Source organism: Gordionus sp. m RMFG-2023, chromosome 4, assembly GCF_954871325.1.
Source record: "Gordionus sp. m RMFG-2023 chromosome 4, tfGorSpeb1-WG-v2, whole genome shotgun sequence".
Lineage (NCBI taxonomy): Eukaryota > Metazoa > Nematomorpha > Gordioida > Chordodea > Parachordodidae > Gordionus > Gordionus sp. m RMFG-2023.
In genome coordinates, this window is record NC_088778.1 from 6105434 (window position 1) to 6112714 (window position 7281).

The following is a 7281-nucleotide window of genomic DNA, read 5'->3' on the forward strand; positions in this document are numbered from 1 at the left end:
ATTGATTTTATTATATGTAGATTTTTCATAATATAAGATAAGAATAGGTATAAATGAATGTCATATAGTTTTCCTAAATATTTATATATATGTGATTCTAATTATATAAAATATTTAGCAAATATAAATAAATGAATTGATAAAATAGTTAGATAAATCAGAATCGATAATATTAGAATTTTTTTATTTAAATAGCCACTTGTTGATATTATTGAATATCATATGACACAAAATTATATTGTACATTGTAATTTTATACAGTTTACTAAATCGGGGAATGACTTAGTTTTAAACATTATACATAGCCCTTAACCATGCAGATTATGGTAATCCAGCTTATTGAAATGAAACTTTAATACTTTGGTGAGTATAATCTGATATATAACTTTTCTAAATTATTTTATTTTATATATTAGTATTTTAAGCAACAAACACCAACTTGCGGATTTAATAATATTGAACTTTAAAATTTAATTATTAAGGTAGGCAGGGAGTGGTTATTACTATGAATCTCTTTTCATAAAAATATATTTAAAAATCTACATCTCTAAAAATCTCAAATTAAATTTATACATATATATATACACACACAATAAAATTAGACTGATAAAATGATATTCTTAATTACAAATAAATAATATAAAAGTTATTTCACTCATATTCCATCTTTTTCTGATTATTTTGCATTTGTGAACAAAATCACAAGTAGTCCTAACATCAATTACATAATTTTTCATTTCTAAAGCATAAAAATGGTCAATTCTATTTTTAATAAAACATGTAAAGAAGTTATGTTATATCTGTAGGTTAAATTTAAAAGGAAAAGTTTTTCCTATGCTAAAAAATTTAAATTAACTTACACAATAAATGTTCTTAAAAAATTAGAAATTAAAGACCCTGATTTAAAAGGTAGAGATGGACTAAGGTTGGTAGTTTTTCCCACTTTAAAAAATTATCATAAAAATCTGGATTGAAATTTTGAGTTACTATAGGGGTTCTTTTCAATTTTGCTGTACAATCATTTGAAGGGGGTTTACCAGAGTTTATAAATGGTTTTAAAGTGGGTCCATGTTAATAAAAACAAATAGCCTAGGTTAAGTTTATATTTCTCCATACCCAAGAAAATTAAAAAAATAGGTGGGGGAAAGGTTATTTCTAAATTTTAAAAAGTGTTATTTTAAAAAAAAAAAAAATTTTTTTAAATTATAAAATAAAATAAAATTATTAAATATAATTTTGTTGTATCATGATTCATGAATATTAGTGATTAAGAGATTGAGTAATGTTTAAAATAAAATTTATTTTTAAAATAATATAATACAAATTAATTTAATATCTATATGATTGAAAATATATATTCAAATTGGGGACTAGATGGTTGAGGATAAATTAAAAAAATTTTATTTTTAAATAATAATATTAATATAGTAGATAAATAAACTTAAAAACTTTATATGATTGATTTTGCCCACAAATGTAAAATAGTCAAAAAAAAAATAGACCAAGGGAATGTATGTCGAGCTCTCAAATTGGCTTCACCAAATTGGTCCCATTTGATGAACATACTTTCAGTCTATTGAAAGAATTGCATCCTCAGGCTTGTGCTGAGGATCTTCCCACTCCTATAAAATCTAATTCAATCGAAATAGGCAAAGAAAAACTTATTAAAGCAGTTTTATCTTTTAATAAACATTCAGCAGGGGAAATTGTCGGGTTTCGACCCTCTTATTTCCAATTTTTAATAAACCCTAAAAATTTTAATCAGAATTTATTTGTAAATTCGTTAGTAATACTTAGCGAAAATATATTAAACCAAGATTTACCTAGTCAGGTTCACCAAATCCTTTTTGATGCGAGATTAATTTTACATGGGTGGGGTTGGGATGATTGCAATAGGGTCTTTTTTTAGGAGACGACTAGCTAAGATAATCGTTGAGCGCATCAAACCTGATGCTTCAAAAATGTTCTAAACATATCAGCTAGCTTTGGCACTAAAGGGGGATGAGAAATAGTCGCCCATTCTCTTAGTATATATATAGAAGATCCTCCTCCAGATGCCATAGTCTGTAAGGTGTATTTTAAAAATGCTTTTAATTCAATATCCAGAAAAGTAGAACATTCCTTATAAAAAATTTCCAGTTTATGCAAGATTTATTGAACAGTCATATCTGCAGAACCCCCTCAAATTCGGGGAATACAATTCCTTCTTATGAGAATATACAATAAGGAGACCCTTTGGGCCCTCTCATATTTTGCTTAGGCATGCATAATCTAATTCATTCTTTAAAAAACCCCTTTTAACTTAAACAAAAAATGTGGTATCTGTATGATGGCACCATCTGTAGACCTTCTAAAAATATTTTAGCAGCGATACATTATATATAGCAGAGTTCTCTAAATATTGTCTCACTCTAAATAAAGCTAGATATGAAATATGCTTTTTAAATTCAAATACCCTCGAAGTCCAGGGGTTCAAAATCATTAAAGAAAGCGAAATTAATCTTCATGGTTCATCTTTAAACAGTTTTCCAACTGTGAGGTGCAAAATGTTTTTAAAGGCCTATTAGGACTTATATTTTAAATGAAATACCTACACACCAAAGTTTTTTTCTTTTAAATTTTTTATCAAAGATTTTACATATTTTTAGATCTTCTTCCTTTTTTTAAAATAATGAATTATTAATCATTTTCAGGAATTTAGAAATATATTAGAAAATATTTATAATATTAAATTGGAAGATTTTAACTGGGGTTTCTCACAATTACTCTCGAAAATGGGTGATTTCGATTTATATCCTTTAAATCTTATATCACTTTCTTCATTTTTAGCAACGCATTTGATGAACAACGTCATATCACTCCTAAAGATAACCTTTTAAATTCGACCTTGACAGCTTGGATATCTTTAGCTCTACCTGAAGCTGCTTTACCCATATTTTTAACACATCAATCAATTTTTGAACCTTTAATTAAAATCCCCTCCCTTACATAGTATATATTTAAATATTATAAAATACTGACTGTACTAGTAGTTATGAATGGCTGGAAGTATTACCAAGTCGTAACCTAGGTAACCTCTTATTAGATGAACAATTAAGAGTTGCCATAAGCCATCGAATTGGATGTAACATAGTTCAACCACATACATGCATAAAATATTAGTTAATTCCAAAGGGAGACATGGTCTTAATCTAAAACCTATAAGATCGAAAAAATACCTAATCAAGTCAAAAGATACAAAGCGGAAAGAACGAAAAAAAAAATTAGACAATAGATTTGTTTCTTTTTATAAACGTTTAATTTAAGGTCACTACTTGAAGAGACTTATTTTATGATTAATTTGACCTGACAGAATAATTCAGGACCTAGAGGATCTCCTTGCAGGATACCTTGTATTAGGGAATTTTATAATTTAGGAAAATACCCTACATAAAAACAGTATTAAAAATAAAATTACGGATAGTTGCTGGAATCGCGAATATAGCTAACCATTTTTCAATACCAAAATGGAACATTTTTTTTTGATAATCCTTAAGTGAGACCTTAATAAAAAAACTAATTTTTTAATGATAAATTGCTAGGTAAATTGTTGGGCTGTGCCGATCCATAAATTTTTCACTGATCCGATATTGCTAAAAAAAACAGATTAGATTCAAATATTTATATTGATTTTTATTTACCTTCTATCTTTGTATAAATGTCATAAAAATACCAATTTTTTCTATTTAAAAAAACCAACTAAAATGATTATAACTGTATTTTATTTTTCTTATTCTCCAAAAGTTAAATCTCATTTAAAATACGCAATGGGTTAATGTAGTGTTGTTAAATAGCTTCATTTAATCGATTTTTTAAAAAAAAGCTAAATCAAGATTTACGTCAATATATTCTCGCTTAAGCCTCGCAATTTCACCGAAGCTTAAAAACCCTTCTGCCATCTGTTAAGCTTGAGTAATTTACTTTTAGCCAATATATTAACATTTTTGAAAAATTGACTAAATCGAGCCCTTTAATAACACTAGATGAATGTGACTCGTTAGATATTTTAAAATTCTTTTCTTGTTGTAGATAACATAACAAAAAATAGTGTAAAATTTTTTGAACATTATAACAAATAAATAGTAATTTAGTTCCTTTCATTAATTTATTATTATGAAATTATTTATAAAATAAAAAAAGTAAATCAGCTGGAGACGCCATCTTGGTTACACTAATCCTTATTAAAATTTTAAACGAGAGCCTAATTTATTCCTATATCGGATGCAAACTTTATTAAAGAATTACCGGATCATCGAGATAATAAGGAAGCAAGTTAACAATTTAATAGTGGTTTGTAACATGAGAATAATTACTATACGTGTTACCAAAATGTCAGCTGATTTGCTTTTAACGACTCTTAAAAATGCATTTTAATGAATGAATCGTCAGTCTAGGTATTATATATGTCATTGGATTATATATACAATCATAAAATAACCCAAAACAATAAAAAATATCGGATCGCTAAATATCGGTGCCGATTCGATAAATATAGGCACAACACGAGTAAATTGCAAAGCTTAAGTAATAACCTAAGCTAAAATATAGTTAATTTTTTACAAACTTCACTTCTTAGATTTATTTTGTTATGTCACTGGGTTCATAACCCTACTAGACAACAAATCCGCCATGACATTGAACGAGCAGGAATATTCAACCGTTGCCTCCCGTTTCCAAAATACATTTAAAGTTGTAAAATATTATCCATTTATATTTTCCAAAAAATCTTTTTCACTAATTAAAATATAAACTAAGGCCTACAGTATTTGAATTTGAAATGATTACTCTCCTACGCCAAAATTAAATTGCAATTCTATAACTTTTTTACTTCATTAATCTAATTTAAAATAAATCATCAGTTTACGAAATTATGGTACTAAGAAATGTTTCAATTTTATGCAACATATGAATCTCAAATATTTCGATTATTTTTTTTTGGCTCATTTCTTTAATAAATCGATATCTTTTTTTTTCGCAGTTAGATTTTCTCTCCACAAGCAATGAACTTGAATTTTTTAAAAATTAGCTACTAAATTACTTATACTATATATATACAATAAAAGAAAGTTTCCTGCCCGTCTAATTTTTTCCCACTTGTCTTCCTGTTTTTAACCCCCTCCCCCTCCTTTGCCATTGCTTAAAATTATCAATCCGCCTGTCCGAACGAGGTGATGATTTCAATAAGAATGTGTTATTTAAAATCATAACCAGAGTTGTTAAACGCTATTTTTAAAAGTAGCGCGCTACCGCTATAGCTATTTGTCAAAAAAAGTAGCGCGCTACCGCTTTCGCTATTTTTAAGCTACTTTTTATAAAAAAAAATTTAGAAACAAATTTTTTTTATTTTTTTTTGCTTATAATGTAAATGTATAATAAATAATATATAAAAATCAACATTTATAAATATAAAAATATAGTTAGTTTAGATTATAAAAAAATATGAATCATTATTAATTAGAATTACTTCTGTATACTCTTTTATAAAAGTATGCTCTTCATCGTTAATATATTCAATTTCAACAAGATCACAGAGATAATTATTCTCTAATCTTCTTTCCTCCAGAAAAAAGCGATTAGTTTTATTGCTTGGTATACAGAATTCCATCTTGTACGATTAGGGGTTAATAAATATTTCCCTAATTTTTTTTTAAACATGTCAGAACTTTTAGGAGATTTGTTCTGCTTATTCCATAAAGTTTGACATTTATAAAATGTCGATCTTGACACCCTTTTAAAATCTTCATCATTTAAAGCTCATTCAGCATCTACTGTTGCTATCAAATTTAAATTATGACAGGAGCATCTCTGATGGCTGGGTAACATTGTGGAGTTAGTTGAAGATCCTATAGAATATTGATTAGATTAACATGTATTATAAAATAATTTAAACCATCTTCTAAGATCTCATTAATATCATTGGCATCAACACCTATTTCCTCCTCTTCCAATACATGTTGACTATCATTCTGTATCTCATCTTCAGCATTATTCTCACCAAATATTCTATATTCATATTAAATAGGACAAATTAAATTATTAATCCAGTTTTAATAGAAATGTCTAGTAATATTTATCAAAATCTTAGTATTCTAAATTTTGAACCTCAGGAATTATAATGTAACTAAGCAGATATCAAATGAAGACATTGAATGAATTCCCTGTACTGTATATAAATTGATGGCAATTAATCAATAAGAAATAAATATAGTAAAAATCTAATCATCCATGAAATATTCAATAACCATATCTTATTAAATGTTAGAATAGCTCAATGACACTGTACAATAAAAATTAATGAAATAATCCACTTCTGTATATTTTCTTAATTAATTTCACTAATTTTATTTATAATTTGATATAAATTATGATAATCATAATATTACTAAAATATGTGTGTATTTAAATAAAAATTCTATAAATAATGTGAAATATTAAAATACTAAATATTTTATAGATTAAATAATAACCATTCCATTCTGATTAATTTACTGCCCAAAAAATCATAACTTAAAATAAATATTTTAAATAAATTTGTGATATAACCTAAATGCCTTCAGATAGTTAGACCCATTATCAGTAACCATCTTGCAAACTTTATTATGAATCCTAAAAGACTTGTGGATGTCAATAATTTTATTTGCAAGTACGTCATATGTCTGGCATCCTATAATCCTTTTTAGGGCTAAGGCTACAGATCTTCTTTTTAAAGTCCTAGGGTCTAACCAATGGCCTGTGATTCCCAAATAAGCTCTAAAAATATTTAATCAGATCAATTTATAAATATAAATAAGTTTTTATATTCTGTTATGTGTCCAACTATCTGCCGTGGTACATACATAAGATATATCTGATAACTCTACTATTAGAGCATCTTTCATCACTTTGAAGTTGTCGGCTATTTTATTTATAAGTATCTGGCGACATAAAACTGTTGTGCCAGGGGATAAAGTTTTAATCATCATAGTAAATGATGGATTATCAACCAAGGACAATGGCTGAACTGTGTCAATAATAAAATCAACAAATACTTTATCAGCCAATTTTTGTGAAATATTGGCATGTTTATTATCAGTTAATTTGGTTTGGATAGTATTTGTCTTTTTGAATGAAGATTCTCCTATACCAATTTTTTTTATATGTTCCTCTATTTCCTTATAGCAATTGGCGTGAACAGTCTAATAAAATAAATAATATTATAATGTAAAAATAACAATTTACCTTTAGGTGTTTCTTCAGGTTATA